This window comes from Centruroides sculpturatus, unplaced genomic scaffold, assembly GCF_000671375.1.
Source record: "Centruroides sculpturatus isolate CEXI.00-Female unplaced genomic scaffold, Cexi_2.0 scaffold264, whole genome shotgun sequence".
NCBI lineage: Eukaryota > Metazoa > Arthropoda > Arachnida > Scorpiones > Buthidae > Centruroides > Centruroides sculpturatus.
Window position 1 is genome coordinate 472424 of NW_019384577.1, and position 19305 is coordinate 491728.

The 19305-nt window shown below is 29.8% G+C and overlaps 1 protein-coding gene across 2 annotated transcripts in view; it reads right to left on the reverse strand.

Moving 5' to 3' along the window:
• Positions 1-19305, reverse strand: part of LOC111624378 (protein retinal degeneration B-like) — a 90488-nt gene that overhangs the window by 50287 nt on the left and 20896 nt on the right. Inside the window, exon 1 of one of the 2 annotated variants that reach the window (XM_023367201.1) lies at positions 6633-6741. The exons of the other annotated variant lie outside the window; for it this stretch is intronic. The gene's annotated coding sequence lies outside the window, so the exon portion shown is untranslated. Of the gene's footprint in view, positions 1-6632; positions 6742-19305 lie in introns of those variants that run through there. 2 annotated transcript variants of the gene reach the window in all.

Here is a 19305-nt window from a genome sequence, read left to right on the forward strand (position 1 = left end):
ACATAGTTTTATTTTGGCATCATTAAATTTTGCAAAGGATAATGGAAGAAGAAAGAATGAATTTTCATGTAAACTGGCTACAGCTTTATTACGGCCAGGGATTGTTTAACAAGGTATATCATTCTGCATTCAAAAACTTCCTAGAAAAGTAGGTTAAGCACTCAATTCCTGACCAAATCACTCTAAGGAAAAATCTATGCAGTCTGTTTATGAAGAGGCAACTTAAAAAAAATAAAAATAAATACAGGAAATATTAGGAAATGACCCAGTCTTTTTCATTTTGGATGTACTAAAAAGGTACGTTCTAAACATTCCCGTCGGCTATCTAACAGGGGAATCGGAACAACCCATGTTTTTAAGAGTTTACAAATTAGAAAAGACAAATCCCAGAACTGTTATGAAGGTCTTCAATTATGCGTGTACCAAATTTCAGAACTCTGCCATTCCCTACGAAAAATTTTGGTTTCTTGTAATAGACCATATATGCTAAATGCATGCACAAATATAAAGTTGATGTATCCGAATATGAAACATGTTGTCTTGCCTGTTGCCTTAACAAGGTATGTGAAGCAACGATTTAATTTCGGAAATGAAAAAAAAGGCTTTGTTTAAATGTATCGTACATCTATATAAAGAGTTAACTGTCTTGCCACTCCCAAAACACTGTAATAACCAGGCAGACACACATGGATTCAAGTGGAATATGAAGTGGCAATGAGAAATATTGCCGTAAAAAACAAGGCATTGTTTTTACGGCAATATTTCTCATTGATAAACTGGACGGAATGTCTTTAACGGCTGCAATAATACTCAGGAGTATGTTGAAAAAAATAAGCCTTGTTAAAGGAATTCTACATTGTTCATTCAAGTTACTGTGCAATTCAGTTTCTAAGCTCGAAGAAAGCGGTCTGTTTACTGATAAACAATGTGGGATTTTTAAACATGTCCAAAACCAGTCGTCGATGAATTTGCTTTATAAAAAACTGAAATAATCCCTGAGCGAAAATCCGGATATTCAAAATACTGTATAATTCCAAGAGTCTCTTCAGTCACGAAAACTGGAGTTTTTAGTGAATGCTTCTCTCACATCTGCTGATATTGAAAGATTGCTTTCGCAAAGATTTACTTACTAGCGCCGTCCAGAGTTGACAATAGAGAATGTAGAACGACTGCGTGTTTGCAAGTACAGTACAATGCTTTCTCTATTTGTAAATTGTTGAACTGATTGATCACATTCCAAAAGTAATTAAGTGATTCGAATTTTCTATCCTTTTCTTAACTTAAATTTAATTGTATGTGTTAATTTAATGCGTGAATTTAACTGTAAAACACACGAGAACATCATAAATTGATCTTGTTCTAGAACACGAATCTTGCAAGAATAATTGAAACAAAATGAACTTTCCAGTTTTCGTTCATAAAATAAATTAATTATCATTTAAATATAAAATTAATCCAATTATCATTAGCAAAAGATACTAGCAAATGTATCGCATCAACCAATCAAAATAAATTTAAGGAGAGTTAAAATGCCTGTTTACAAACTTACAAACGCCCGTAACGATTTACAAATTATTAGAGAGGTTGCGGCCGACGTTTTCAACGCGAAAACGTGTACGTCGGACGTTCAGTGCCGCCATCTTGTAAGCCTACAAGTTTGACAATGGCGTTTAGAACGTCGAGCATGATTCAACTGACGTTTCTAACCTCGGCCGCAACCTCTCTATTATTAACTACTTTATATAATTTGTAAATTGAATATTTTCGCCAAGCATAAATTTATATCTTATAACTAGTTTCTTTGGAATATAGCTTTAAATATCGGTAAAAGACTAGTTATGTAAATAGTAGGGCTAGTTTCCCGTAGAATGTCCTCCCGGGAGGCATCACCAGGCAGATTGTTCATGTGTTACGTTTTATCTTGAAGTATCCTTGTAAAGATTCTTACAGGTCTTTGACGTGTAAGGATCCTGAGACGTTTTAGATGATACCATGAAGTATCTTTACAAAAAGTGTGCCAAGCATTATTACTTTCAGTTAATTTGCAATTTCTAAACTTCATATTTATAGTGTCTGTATATCTAATTGGAGTTTAAGAAATACATTAATTACTTGGCGCAAACGTTATTGAAATTGCAATCTACATTTTTATGGGTGCCAACACACTTAAAATAAAGGGCAACGAAAATGTTGCAAGTAAATTTATATCATGTTTTTAAAAGAAAAATTCGATCTTAATCGAGCATAAAATTTATAAATTAATACGATTTATAACATGATTTATAGAAATCAGAGTTAATTAATACATTTACGAATTTATTCAAAGTTCAATTGAATATATTATCATTATTACTGATTAATACTGAATAAATACATTATATAAACTATGAAACAAGAGTTAATTTATCGAAAATAGATTAAAGTTTAAAGAAAATCTTAATTTCTATTGTCAAGTGCATTAGTTTATTTACTTTAATGAATTTTAATAATCTAAAACTGAATATATATTGATCTTACACTGATTTATAATTATATAAATCATAGAATTTTGATATTCAAATATTTGCTTATATTGCGTAACAATTTATAAAAGAACAAAATGTCTGTCTGTCTATCACGCTTTATGTATATCTTAACCATATTTATCGAACAACTGTTTAAATTTACAGTGTAAAAATGCTCTAAAAACCTAATTTCTTTACAAGAAAAGGCTGGGTGCCATTTTAGTTCCAAGTAGCCTTACATAAGAAAAACAAAACAGAAAAATTAAAGATTTTTGAGCATACATACTCATATTTTTCGTTTAAGAAACTAATAGAATGAAGGCTTTTTATGTAAAAATTCAAGTTGTAAGGCAAATTATCTATGCAAACTGCAAACTATAAGACAATGAGGCAAAAAAAAACTAATTTAAAAATAACATTGTTTAAAAAAAGACTGCATTTGTTATTTGTTAAAAGTAAAGTTTGCACATTAACAGTTCAGTTTAAGCAAATATGTGTTGTTTAATTCAAAATATTACATATTTTTTACTCAAAACAATGTATATAAATGAAAAAATAAGCATTTGTGCATGATATAAAACCATATTTTTCAATAGAATTTATGTGAAATAAGTCATATTAAAAAAAAACCATTTAGGTATGTAAAAATATGTTGAAAGGACACATCTAGATAATGTTGCACATTTAACACATTAGAATAATTCACATAGACAGTTTTGAAACTAAATAATTTAAACACAATTAGACTTTAATTTATATAAGTAAATTATATGAATATACTGTATTGATAAATTCTTTTAAAAATCCCAAATTTATCCACATTTATCTGTTGATGAAGATCAGTTAATTTCCTGTGTGAATAGAATTCAGATATTAGAATAAAAACTATTAAAGGTTTTTAGTGAATTCTTTTCCAATTAATAGATTAGAATAAATAGAATTTTTCTTGCTTCACATTTAAGATTTTGGCACTAAAATATAATTATTATTTTTAATTTCATTTAAGTGATTTGAACTTCAAATAAAGCAATGGAACAAGAAACTAATTTAGAAAAAGAGTAATTCTAAAAGTAAAAAAATAAGAAATCTGGATGATAATATAATTAAAATCATAATTTAAATATATTTTCCTAATTATATTATTTAATAAATGGAAGATTTAAAAAGTCTAAGGAAAATCTACAGGTAAAGGTAACATTAAAATTTTCTAGACATGGAAGAATTTTAATATGAAAGGACATTAAACATAATTAATGAATTAATCTTTCTGCTGAACATTTTTGTTAATTTTAATGATTCATAAGTCATAGTTATTACTTAATGTTTTGTATTGTATGTGTTACTGTAAATGCTCGAACTATGGTAAATCATAAGATTTTCCAGTAAAACCTAAGATTTACCAAATCATTGTGGTAAAAGTCCGAAATGTTCTGTGATCATCGTTAATTTCGAACTTTTACCAGCATTTACTCGGCATATCTTAGGTTTTACCTCAGAGACATGGTAAATGTTGAAAAAAATAGTCCCCGATCCTGTACCGCACCCCGTCCTCGCCTTCCATCGTTTGACACGTTAATTCTACTCTTGTTTGAGATTTCTCTGTTTAAAAGTTATTTATGAATGAAGATGAGTGTGAAACGGAGATTTTATGAAATAATGGACGAGCTCATTGCAAGCAAGAAAAATGATAACTTTTATCTCAATAGGGACAAATACACAAAGTGTTTGGAGGAAGTAAAAGCTGCAAAGAACATGAAAAAGAAACAAGCTGTTCATTACAGGCATATAAAGTGTTACGACATTTTGACTATAGGCGGCGAAGGAAAACTAATTGTGCCTATAAAGGAGGAGGATGGAGAAATAAGGTAGTCTATTACATTTGTTACGAGGACTTATTCAACATTCTCGAAGAAATGCATGTTGCTGTTGGCCACGGTGGAAGGACACGGATGCTTAAGGAATGTAACGGCAAGTATACAAATATAACAGTTGAGGTTACTATGACATATTTGAAGCTATGTCAACCTTGCCAAAAGAAACAGAAGACTTCTTTAAAAAAGGGCATTGTCGTCAGACCTATACTTCACAGTGAAATGAACTCACGCTATCAGATTGATCTAATAGATCTACAAACTACCCCAGATGGAAATTATAAATTTATTTTAGTTTACCAAAACCATCTTACCAAATTTGTGATCCTTCGTGCGCTTCAAACTAAACGCACCATAGAAGTTGCATACCATCTTTTGGATATTTTCACAACTTTTGGAGCGCCGAGCATCCTTCATTCCGATAATGGCCAAGAATTCTCTAACCAAGATATTGAGAGTTTATACTCCATGTGGCCTGATGTAAAAATCGTACATGGAAAGGCAAGACATAGCCAAAGTCAAGGATCAGTGGAGCGTGCTAAGCAAGACATAGAAAATATGTTGAGCACGTGGATGGAAACCAATCAGTTATCAAAGTGGTCAGAGGGTTAAAGATTCATCCAGGCGATGAAAAATAGAGCATATCATGAGGGAATCAAATGTTCTTCCTACGAAGCAATGTTTGGTTGTCCAATGAAAATGGGCCTTGCAACTTCAGCAATCCCTAGTGATATGATTAAAGTTATAAGATCCGAAGAAGATTTAGAGAAGTTGTTGCATTTGCATGACAATACGGAACAAAATAATGACGTCAAAAATGCAATCGAACAAGACAAGGAAGAAAGCATTGTTGAAAATGAGTCAGAAGAGGATATAGACAATAGCACCGTCAACGATAAAACACAAGAAGATAAAATGATTATTACTGAGATGATGAAGGCGAAGCAAATAACCGATGATTCCAATGTAACGATTCAGAGACAGAAAACACGATTGAGTCTCAGGAAGTTCTTGTAACTATAGAGCCAATACCAAAAAAAAGATAGAATCTGTAGTGACTGTAAGAAACAATGCAAAATTGAGTTTGGAGAAACAAGCTGAAAAAAAAACGAAAGCCATGTCTGTTGATAAATATCCAAATATGAAAATTGGCCAAAATGTAAGAGTGAAAGTGCCTGAAATCGACAAAACTAAAACCGACCCGAAAAGCGTTATTGCAGTTGTAATAGATGTAAAGGACAACGAGTTTTACCTACTAGGGTACCAAAATTGGAGTGCTAAAGCAGCTTTATACACAAAATTAATTTACCTCATGCCCTGAAGACTATCAAGATAGAAGAAATTGTTAAAGATACAGAAGTGAGTCTTTGAGAAGTTGTCGCAAAATTGTCTTTGACCGTCAGGACAAGGTTTCAAGAAATGCAACTGCCTAAAAAAATGCGTAACAAAGAAGTGCACTTGCAATTCATCGGGATTACTTTGTAATTCTAAATGCCATGATAGCTCTCCATGTTGTAACAAGTAAAATCCTTTTTTTACTTTTATTAAATGACAATGAATACCAAATGATTAGAAAAAATACTGAGATTACTGATTAGCTTAGCCAACGTAAGCTATTATATTATTTTTGACAAGATAATTTAATTTTTGGTTATGTTAAAAAAGTATTTTTAAACTCTTTCACTAGTTATTAATAAATAGGACTTAGTAAGTTGACTGTCGTAATAATTGCAATAAATGATTATTAAAATACTCATAGTTTTATTTCCAAAACCAACATTTACTAATAGTCTTTAGTAAAACCTAGCATGTACCGAATTCTAATGGTAAAAGCCTGGAAAATCATCTCACTTTATAAAAATCCTTACATTTACGAACTCATGTTGGTAAATCCGAAGATTTACAAGTAAAACCTAGGGTAAGATTTACCAATATACGGGCTTTTACAGTAACATATGCAAGCAGGAGCATCAAATGACAGGATATGAATCATAACTCACTTAAACGACACATTGAAACTCATTACCTTTATTAGCAGAAATACTAACGAAGCAATAATTTCACACATGATGGAAATTTAATGGTAAAATGGTTTCTTGCATGATGTAAATGGTCAAAATTATAATTTCATGAATAAAATATTCTAAATTATACCAAATAATTATAAAATAATAACGATTTTAAAGCTTTTCTAAAGCTTAAAAGTTAAAATCTATTAAAATTATGCATTATAATACAATATATAGAAAAGGCTTACATGTGTTTGAAACTCCAGAAGATATGACAAATTCGCGGCAAAATTACGTCATTCATCAAAATTAATTAATTTTTTAAAATAAATTTTAATTAAATTTAAATTTAGTAAAATCTACTTCTTAAATTTAAAAACAAAAAATTATGCGTATAAATAAATTATATTCAAATATATTTTAATTTTCAAAACGATAATAATAATAAAATACTTAAATATTTTATTACGTAAATTCTACCGTTTTGGCGCTTCGGGCGTCGTGCGGGATTAGTTTTCAATTTTTTTTTTTTAACGTCATGTAAAAGACTAAGCGTTTAGAGAAGTTTAAATATTTATTAAAATATATTTAAAATTCTGGCGCTATTTTTATTTTAACAAAAGTCTATTACAACAGCAATGAATGCAAATTATAAAAATAATTATTAACATAACATGCAAATTACTATTTGTGCGGTCCTGTAAGCATTAAACGTTGCCAGCTAATTTTCTAATTTTAAAAGAAATAATATTGTAGTATGAAAATATTTAAGGACGTTAGATATGAAAAAAATAATGCCAGTTAATGTCAATAAAACATAAAATGAAATAATATAATATTTAATAATACAATTTCTCATAAAGTTGATTTCAAGTAAATATAACCGGAGAGAAACGGAAGATGCCCTACAGTACTGTACAAGTCAACCCCCATATAACACTGTTGATAATTCCGTTTTATATGAATTCCATGTTGTACAAGTCACTTAGATTTTACAAATATGTGTGCTGGGCTGTGAACGGCTCATGTATTTGTAAAATCTAAGTGACTCGTACAACATGGAATTCATATAAAACGGAATTATCAACAGTGTTATAGGGNATAAATTATATTCAAATATATTTTAATTTTCAAAACGATAATAATAATAAAATACTTAAATATTTTATTACGTAAATTCTACCGTTTTGGCGCTTCGGGCGTCGTGCGGGATTAGTTTTCAATTTTTTTTTTTTAACGTCATGTAAAAGACTAAGCGTTTAGAGAAGTTTAAATATTTATTAAAATATATTTAAAATTCTGGCGCTATTTTTATTTTAACAAAAGTCTATTACAACAGCAATGAATGCAAATTATAAAAATAATTATTAACATAACATGCAAATTACTATTTGTGCGGTCCTGTAAGCATTAAACGTTGCCAGCTAATTTTCTAATTTTAAAAGAAATAATATTGTAGTATGAAAATATTTAAGGACGTTAGATATGAAAAAAATAATGCCAGTTAATGTCAATAAAACATAAAATGAAATAATATAATATTTAATAATACAATTTCTCATAAAGTTGATTTCAAGTAAATATAACCGGAGAGAAACGGAAGATGCCCTACAGTACTGTACAAGTCAACCCCCGTATAACACTGTTGATAATTCCGTTTTATATGAATTCCATGTTGTACAAGTCACTTAGATTTTACAAATATGTGTGCTGGGCTGTGAACGGCTCATGTATTTGTAAAATCTAAGTGACTCGTACAACATGGAATTCATATAAAACGGAATTATCAACAGTGTTATAGGGGAGTCGACTGTACTTTGACAAGCACGATAATTGTGCAGCTACAGTACTTTGTAGAGTACATCTCTAAAACTATGTAATAAACTACGTGTTCAACACATTCAGTTAAGATGCTAGATATTTAAAACATAATCAGCACTAAATTTTATCAGAATTATAAGTTAACACAAAGCCAGGTGTTGTAGAGTTAATCATCGAGTGAAATACTTCAAAATATTAAAATAAATCTTTGTTTATTTTGAACATAAAAGGGACATTTATATAGAACTAAGAAACAATGTAACTCGTTGAATTCTGTATTGATTTATCACGTATATTGTCTCAAAAGTAAGAAAAATGATACAAAAAGGTAATGGAAAGACGTGAGGACAAGGAACAATTAATGTTGATCTAAAATAATAGCTTCTAACACTAGAATTCATTTAAGAAAACGGATAGATTTATCTATAAAATTAAATTCGAGAGCCTAAATAATGTTAAGAAACAACAAGCCATCGTTTAATTGAAATAGTAAGTACTGTACGTATCTAAGAGACATTAGAAAATAAAAATTCTATATATACGGGATCAAAAGTAAGTTAACCTTACCTGTGTTTCAAGTACACTCGTGAATACGAATCGTAAACGGAGAGCATAATTATTTACAAAGCTTAAATTAGCAATTGTTTTTCTTGTTTTAAATAGAAGGCATAATTACTTAATTTTAATTAAAATACACATTCCAAATTGCAAAAACAATAATTTATGAATTAATTGTTGTAAAATTCATAAAAGGAATTTAAATATTGCAACAAGCGACGTGATAAATTCGAATACAGTAATTGTCAATGTGCAATGCGTGTTTCAACTGCTGAAATAACATTAAATTTATGGCCCAACATAAAAAATTATGCTCTTTTTTGTTGTTAATGTTTCATATTTTGATATTTTTATTTCTTTTAATGATTATTTCTTCAGAAGAATGCGTATTTTGTGAGGAAAAGTATGAAAACAATGTCCATAAATAACACGCAACGTCTGCAAGTGGGTACATTTTTATAAATATGAAAAATTATTTACGTCTTTAAGGAAATTAAAATGTTATTTCAGCTTTTCTTTTTAATTTTTTTTTTTTATCATTTTTCTCAGATTTAATTATTCTAAGATGTTTTTAAAATGTTCTAAATTCTTACTTAAAAGTAGGAAGTACGAAGTGGCCTTGACACACAAACACAGTAATAATACAAAATGGCTACCAATAGCTCATTCTAATTCTGACATTTATTAAATATTAATTAATTAATTTTCATCATTAAATAATGAAATTAATAAAAATTTTTCAGCACACGAATCATGATGTTCAACAATAATTACTCATGCTTACGCTGTGAGTAAGGACATATTAAATATATTCGAGTTATTTGAGATTTTTATTATAATTAGCGAACGGTTAAACGTATTAAACTCAAAATTTTAGTGAATAATTAAAACACTGTGTATAACATATTCACCAAATTTCATCAATTAAAATTAAATATTTTGCGATTTACATACGTTTGAAATATAGGATTTGAATCGAAATTTTACGAGGAGAACCTAACTGATGATTTATATTTAGCCTCATAATATAATGATAAAGGTTAATTACTATATTTTATCATCACATTTACTTTCTAATTATATAATTACATTTACTATAAATAAAATTGCATGCAACAATCGCGTTATTCATTGCATGCAATTTGCAAATCTGGAGAGATTACTGTATTGACTATTTTTAACCATAAATGTTTGTATAAATGCAAAATGTTAAGATTATTCTCTTCTAAATCATTTTAAAAAACCACAAGGATCGTAAAGTATATTTTATAGATTTTAGGTATTGAAATTTCTTCTTAACTTTAACAACGAATTATACAAGCAAAGATACAAACAAAAATCTTGTTGAAAGTCATCATGAGAGCATTCCAATTAGACTCTTAAAAAATTTTAAATATTTTTGTTACTTTTCATATATTTTACGACATGTAAAGACCATCCGATACGTTATAATTCATAAAATAATATTAATTCATCGACACGTACCAAAGATTCCTCCTGAAAGCCGAAGACCATGTCGCAATGCCACTTTCTAAAGAAATCTTTTAAAAATTCTTTAAAATTATCTAAAATCCGATATGAAAATGCAAGATAGATTTGTAATTTGTAATTCTGACTTAATTAGAATTAATTAAAAGCACGTATAAAGAGAAGCAAAGAAGAGATCCTCTGTACCCTGAAGATCAATGTAACTTATTACAATAGGTTTTTTTTTTTTAAATACGAAATACTTGATTTAAAATTTTAAAACACGCTAAAAGTTTTAAATTAAACAAAATTCGAAGTTATTTTGGCCATTTTTTTACTATTACTGTAGTTGTTTTTTTTCTTCCTTATTGTCATGGATGAATCGATTAACTAAGTTGCAAGATTGGGCTTATTTTCTCAATTTGGGTTATTTCAAACCAATCAGTCCATTATCCGAGTGCTTTTCGCCCTATTTTTTTTTTTTATAATAGTGGCACTCAAACTTGGCACTTTTTTTCTTGTGGCACCCCTACTTTAAGCCTCTATACTTCGCATTGAAATGATGTTGAAAGATAAAGGTAATTGATGTTTTATAATTGTGATATTTATTTATTTATTTTGGGATATTTTAAATTCAATTCTGCTTCAACTTTTAATTAACAATATTCTCGCTACCTTTCTTGAAAAGTATCTGGAAATTCTGTAATGAACGTTGCGAGAACACATGGAAATCCCATTGTAATTGGGATAATTTCTCATTACTTTATCGCGGATATCTGTATCAACTAATTGAGTTAATCACCTTTCTTACAGGAGAATAATCACTTTAATTATCATAATAAACGAAACTTCTAAAAAAACCTCGATTACAACTTCATTTTTTAAAGTAAAACATTAAGTTAAATACATTTTTTGAAGATTTTGTTGCATTCGTCAAAATATTTTAATTGATCCACCTTTAAACACAAGATAATTAATGTTTCAACCCGGAGAAAGTTCCAATACTTCTGTAAGTGCTGGAATCTTTGTTTAAATTAATAAACAGTGAATTGATGTGGGGGAAGATCTACTGAAATTGGATATCTGGGAGTAGGCAGGAAGGCTAAGAAACTGATGAAATGCAGAAGCATCCTCCAATAAGCTCTTCAAGCATTGTAATCCCACGGAGAGCAAGACACAAAAAAAAAAAGGCTTCAGACTCAAATATATTGCAACTTTGTTCAATTTGTATCCGTAAAATCACTACTATTGGCTTAACAATGGAAGTAGCAATGTCAAATATAGCCTTAATATGAATGCTATCGAATCAATCAACTGTAGGATCTCATCGCAATCTCTGATAAAGAGCCCTGGTCTCTTTAAAATACCTATACAGTCATACCCCGACTTACGCTACCCCGACTTACGCGAACCCGGAGTTACGCGATTTTCAAATCTCGTCGATTCGTCTTTTGTTTGAGCGCCACGCAACTCTTGATTATTCACTCCCCCCACATTATTGTTCAGCTTAATGTTCGGACGTGTCGCGNGACGATTCTGCTGTTTGTAAACATGAGAAAGGAATGTATTGATGACACGACAGCAAGGAGGACATAGTTTTATTTTGGCATCATTAAATTTTGCAAAGGATAATGGAAGAAGAAAGAATGAATTTTCATGTAAACTGGCTACAGCTTTATTACGGCCAGGGATTGTTTAACAAGGTATATCATTCTGCATTCAAAAACTTCCTAGAAAAGTAGGTTAAGCACTCAATTCCTGACCAAATCACTCTAAGGAAAAATCTATGCAGTCTGTTTATGAAGAGGCAACTTAAAAAAAATAAAAATAAATACAGGAAATATTAGGAAATGACCCAGTCTTTTTCATTTTGGATGTACTAAAAAGGTACGTTCTAAACATTCCCGTCGGCTATCTAACAGGGGAATCGGAACAACCCATGTTTTTAAGAGTTTACAAATTAGAAAAGACAAATCCCAGAACTGTTATGAAGGTCTTCAATTATGCGTGTACCAAATTTCAGAACTCTGCCATTCCCTACGAAAAATTTTGGTTTCTTGTAATAGACCATATATGCTAAATGCATGCACAAATATAAAGTTGATGTATCCGAATATGAAACATGTTGTCTTGCCTGTTGCCTTAACAAGGTATGTGAAGCAACGATTTAATTTCGGAAATGAAAAAAAAGGCTTTGTTTAAATGTATCGTACATCTATATAAAGAGTTAACTGTCTTGCCACTCCCAAAACACTGTAATAACCAGGCAGACACACATGGATTCAAGTGGAATATGAAGTGGCAATGAGAAATATTGCCGTAAAAAACAAGGCATTGTTTTTACGGCAATATTTCTCATTGATAAACTGGACGGAATGTCTTTAACGGCTGCAATAATACTCAGGAGTATGTTGAAAAAAATAAGCCTTGTTAAAGGAATTCTACATTGTTCATTCAAGTTACTGTGCAATTCAGTTTCTAAGCTCGAAGAAAGCGGTCTGTTTACTGATAAACAATGTGGGATTTTTAAACATGTCCAAAACCAGTCGTCGATGAATTTGCTTTATAAAAAACTGAAATAATCCCTGAGCGAAAATCCGGATATTCAAAATACTGTATAATTCCAAGAGTCTCTTCAGTCACGAAAACTGGAGTTTTTAGTGAATGCTTCTCTCACATCTGCTGATATTGAAAGATTGCTTTCGCAAAGATTTACTTACTAGCGCCGTCCAGAGTTGACAATAGAGAATGTAGAACGACTGCGTGTTTGCAAGTACAGTACAATGCTTTCTCTATTTGTAAATTGTTGAACTGATTGATCACATTCCAAAAGTAATTAAGTGATTCGAATTTTCTATCCTTTTCTTAACTTAAATTTAATTGTATGTGTTAATTTAATGCGTGAATTTAACTGTAAAACACACGAGAACATCATAAATTGATCTTGTTCTAGAACACGAATCTTGCAAGAATAATTGAAACAAAATGAACTTTCCAGTTTTCGTTCATAAAATAAATTAATTATCATTTAAATATAAAATTAATCCAATTATCATTAGCAAAAGATACTAGCAAATGTATCGCATCAACCAATCAAAATAAATTTAAGGAGAGTTAAAATGCCTGTTTACAAACTTACAAACGCCCGTAACGATTTACAAATTATTAGAGAGGTTGCGGCCGACGTTTTCAACGCGAAAACGTGTACGTCGGACGTTCAGTGCCGCCATCTTGTAAGCCTACAAGTTTGACAATGGCGTTTAGAACGTCGAGCATGATTCAACTGACGTTTCTAACCTCGGCCGCAACCTCTCTATTATTAACTACTTTATATAATTTGTAAATTGAATATTTTCGCCAAGCATAAATTTATATCTTATAACTAGTTTCTTTGGAATATAGCTTTAAATATCGGTAAAAGACTAGTTATGTAAATAGTAGGGCTAGTTTCCCGTAGAATGTCCTCCCGGGAGGCATCACCAGGCAGATTGTTCATGTGTTACGTTTTATCTTGAAGTATCCTTGTAAAGATTCTTACAGGTCTTTGACGTGTAAGGATCCTGAGACGTTTTAGATGATACCATGAAGTATCTTTACAAAAAGTGTGCCAAGCATTATTACTTTCAGTTAATTTGCAATTTCTAAACTTCATATTTATAGTGTCTGTATATCTAATTGGAGTTTAAGAAATACATTAATTACTTGGCGCAAACGTTATTGAAATTGCAATCTACATTTTTATGGGTGCCAACACACTTAAAATAAAGGGCAACGAAAATGTTGCAAGTAAATTTATATCATGTTTTTAAAAGAAAAATTCGATCTTAATCGAGCATAAAATTTATAAATTAATACGATTTATAACATGATTTATAGAAATCAGAGTTAATTAATACATTTACGAATTTATTCAAAGTTCAATTGAATATATTATCATTATTACTGATTAATACTGAATAAATACATTATATAAACTATGAAACAAGAGTTAATTTATCGAAAATAGATTAAAGTTTAAAGAAAATCTTAATTTCTATTGTCAAGTGCATTAGTTTATTTACTTTAATGAATTTTAATAATCTAAAACTGAATATATATTGATCTTACACTGATTTATAATTATATAAATCATAGAATTTTGATATTCAAATATTTGCTTATATTGCGTAACAATTTATAAAAGAACAAAATGTCTGTCTGTCTATCACGCTTTATGTATATCTTAACCATATTTATCGAACAACTGTTTAAATTTACAGTGTAAAAATGCTCTAAAAACCTAATTTCTTTACAAGAAAAGGCTGGGTGCCATTTTAGTTCCAAGTAGCCTTACATAAGAAAAACAAAACAGAAAAATTAAAGATTTTTGAGCATACATACTCATATTTTTCGTTTAAGAAACTAATAGAATGAAGGCTTTTTATGTAAAAATTCAAGTTGTAAGGCAAATTATCTATGCAAACTGCAAACTATAAGACAATGAGGCAAAAAAAAACTAATTTAAAAATAACATTGTTTAAAAAAAGACTGCATTTGTTATTTGTTAAAAGTAAAGTTTGCACATTAACAGTTCAGTTTAAGCAAATATGTGTTGTTCAATTCAAAATATTACATATTTTTTACTCAAAACAATGTATATAAATGAAAAAATAAGCATTTGTGCATGATATAAAACCATATTTTTCAATAGAATTTATGTGAAATAAGTCATATTAAAAAAAAACCATTTAGGTATGTAAAAATATGTTGAAAGGACACATCTAGATAATGTTGCACATTTAACACATTAGAATAATTCACATAGACAGTTTTGAAACTAAATAATTTAAACACAATTAGACTTTAATTTATATAAGTAAATTATATGAATATACTGTATTGATAAATTCTTTTAAAAATCCCAAATTTATCCACATTTATCTGTTGATGAAGATCAGTTAATTTCCTGTGTGAATAGAATTCAGATATTAGAATAAAAACTATTAAAGGTTTTTAGTGAATTCTTTTCCAATTAATAGATTAGAATAAATAGAATTTTTCTTGCTTCACATTTAAGATTTTGGCACTAAAATATAATTATTATTTTTAATTTCATTTAAGTGATTTGAACTTCAAATAAAGCAATGGAACAAGAAACTAATTTAGAAAAAGAGTAATTCTAAAAGTAAAAAAATAAGAAATCTGGATGATAATATAATTAAAATCATAATTTAAATATATTTTCCTAATTATATTATTTAATAAATGGAAGATTTAAAAAGTCTAAGGAAAATCTACAGGTAAAGGTAACATTAAAATTTTCTAGACATGGAAGAATTTTAATATGAAAGGACATTAAACATAATTAATGAATTAATCTTTCTGCTGAACATTTTTGTTAATTTTAATGATTCATAAGTCATAGTTATTACTTAATGTTTTGTATTGTATGTGTTACTGTAAATGCTCGAACTATGGTAAATCATAAGATTTTCCAGTAAAACCTAAGATTTACCAAATCATTGTGGTAAAAGTCCGAAATGTTCTGTGATCATCGTTAATTTCGAACTTTTACCAGCATTTACTCGGCATATCTTAGGTTTTACCTCAGAGACATGGTAAATGTTGAAAAAAATAGTCCCCGATCCTGTACCGCACCCCGTCCTCGCCTTCCATCGTTTGACACGTTAATTCTACTCTTGTTTGAGATTTCTCTGTTTAAAAGTTATTTATGAATGAAGATGAGTGTGAAACGGAGATTTTATGAAATAATGGACGAGCTCATTGCAAGCAAGAAAAATGATAACTTTTATCTCAATAGGGACAAATACACAAAGTGTTTGGAGGAAGTAAAAGCTGCAAAGAACATGAAAAAGAAACAAGCTGTTCATTACAGGCATATAAAGTGTTACGACATTTTGACTATAGGCGGCGAAGGAAAACTAATTGTGCCTATAAAGGAGGAGGATGGAGAAATAAGGTAGTCTATTACATTTGTTACGAGGACTTATTCAACATTCTCGAAGAAATGCATGTTGCTGTTGGCCACGGTGGAAGGACACGGATGCTTAAGGAATGTAACGGCAAGTATACAAATATAACAGTTGAGGTTACTATGACATATTTGAAGCTATGTCAACCTTGCCAAAAGAAACAGAAGACTTCTTTAAAAAAGGGCATTGTCGTCAGACCTATACTTCACAGTGAAATGAACTCACGCTATCAGATTGATCTAATAGATCTACAAACTACCCCAGATGGAAATTATAAATTTATTTTAGTTTACCAAAACCATCTTACCAAATTTGTGATCCTTCGTGCGCTTCAAACTAAACGCACCATAGAAGTTGCATACCATCTTTTGGATATTTTCACAACTTTTGGAGCGCCGAGCATCCTTCATTCCGATAATGGCCAAGAATTCTCTAACCAAGATATTGAGAGTTTATACTCCATGTGGCCTGATGTAAAAATCGTACATGGAAAGGCAAGACATAGCCAAAGTCAAGGATCAGTGGAGCGTGCTAAGCAAGACATAGAAAATATGTTGAGCACGTGGATGGAAACCAATCAGTTATCAAAGTGGTCAGAGGGTTAAAGATTCATCCAGGCGATGAAAAATAGAGCATATCATGAGGGAATCAAATGTTCTTCCTACGAAGCAATGTTTGGTTGTCCAATGAAAATGGGCCTTGCAACTTCAGCAATCCCTAGTGATATGATTAAAGTTATAAGATCCGAAGAAGATTTAGAGAAGTTGTTGCATTTGCATGACAATACGGAACAAAATAATGACGTCAAAAATGCAATCGAACAAGACAAGGAAGAAAGCATTGTTGAAAATGAGTCAGAAGAGGATATAGACAATAGCACCGTCAACGATAAAACACAAGAAGATAAAATGATTATTACTGAGATGATGAAGGCGAAGCAAATAACCAATGATTCCAATGTAACGATTCAGAGACAGAAAACACGATTGAGTCTCAGGAAGTTCTTGTAACTATAGAGCCAATACCAAAAAAAAGATAGAATCTGTAGTGACTGTAAGAAACAATGCAAAATTGAGTTTGGAGAAACAAGCTGAAAAAAAAACGAAAGCCATGTCTGTTGATAAATATCCAAATATGAAAATTGGCCAAAATGTAAGAGTGAAAGTGCCTGAAATCGACAAAACTAAAACCGACCCGAAAAGCGTTATTGCAGTTGTAATAGATGTAAAGGACAACGAGTTTTACCTACTAGGGTACCAAAATTGGAGTGCTAAAGCAGCTTTATACACAAAATTAATTTACCTCATGCCCTGAAGACTATCAAGATAGAAGAAATTGTTAAAGATACAGAAGTGAGTCTTTGAGAAGTTGTCGCAAAATTGTCTTTGACCGTCAGGACAAGGTTTCAAGAAATGCAACTGCCTAAAAAAATGCGTAACAAAGAAGTGCACTTGCAATTCATCGGGATTACTTTGTAATTCTAAATGCCATGATAGCTCTCCATGTTGTAACAAGTAAAATCCTTTTTTTACTTTTATTAAATGACAATGAATACCAAATGATTAGAAAAAATACTGAGATTACTGATTAGCTTAGCCAACATAAGCTATTATATTATTTTTGACAAGATAATTTAATTTTTGGTTATGTTAAAAAAGTATTTTTAAACTCTTTCACTAGTTATTAATAAATAGGACTTAGTAAGTTGACTGTCGTAATAATTGCAATAAATGATTATTAAAATACTCATAGTTTTATTTCCAAAACCAACATTTACTAATAGTCTTTAGTAAAACCTAGCATGTACCGAATTCTAATGGTAAAAGCCTGGAAAATCATCTCACTTTATAAAAATCCTTACATTTACGAACTCATGTTGGTAAATCCGAAGATTTACAAGTAAAACCTAGGGTAAGATTTACCAATATACGGGCTTTTACAGTAACATATGCAAGCAGGAGCATCAAATGACAGGATATGAATCATAACTCACTTAAACGACACATTGAAACTCATTACCTTTATTAGCAGAAATACTAACGAAGCAATAATTTCACACATGATGGAAATTTAATGGTAAAATGGTTTCTTGCATGATGTAAATGGTCAAAATTATAATTTCATGAATAAAATATTCTAAATTATACCAAATAATTATAAAATAATAACGATTTTAAAGCTTTTCTAAAGCTTAAAAGTTAAAATCTATTAAAATTATGCATTATAATACAATATATAGAAAAGGCTTACATGTGTTTGAAACTCCAGAAGATATGACAAATTCGCGGCAAAATTACGTCATTCATCAAAATTAATTAATTTTTTAAAATAAATTTTAATTAAATTTAAATTTAGTAAAATCTACTTCTTAAATTTAAAAACAAAAAATTATGCGTATAAATAAATTATATTCAAATATATTTTAATTTTCAAAACGATAATAATAATAAAATACTTAAATATTTTATTACGTAAATTCTACCGTTTTGGCGCTTCGGGCGTCGTGCGGGATTAGTTTTCAATTTTTTTTTTTTAACGTCATGTAAAAGACTAAGCGTTTAGAGAAGTTTAAATATTTATTAAAATATATTTAAAATTCTGGCGCTATTTTTATTTTAACAAAAGTCTATTACAACAGCAATGAATGCAAATTATAAAAATAATTATTAACATAACATGCAAATTACTATTTGTGCGGTCCTGTAAGCATTAAACGTTGCCAGCTAATTTTCTAATTTTAAAAGAAATAATATTGTAGTATGAAAATATTTAAGGACGTTAGATATGAAAAAAATAATGCCAGTTAATGTCAATAAAACATAAAATGAAATAATATAATATTTAATAATACAATTTCTCATAAAGTTGATTTCAAGTAAATATAACCGGAGAGAAACGGAAGATGCCCTACAGTACTGTACAAGTCAACCCCCATATAACACTGTTGATAATTCCGTTTTATATGAATTCCATGTTGTACAAGTCACTTAGATTTTACAAATATGTGTGCTGGGCTGTGAACGGCTCATGTATTTGTAAAATCTAAGTGACTCGTACAACATGGAATTCATATAAAACGGAATTATCAACAGTGTTATAGGGG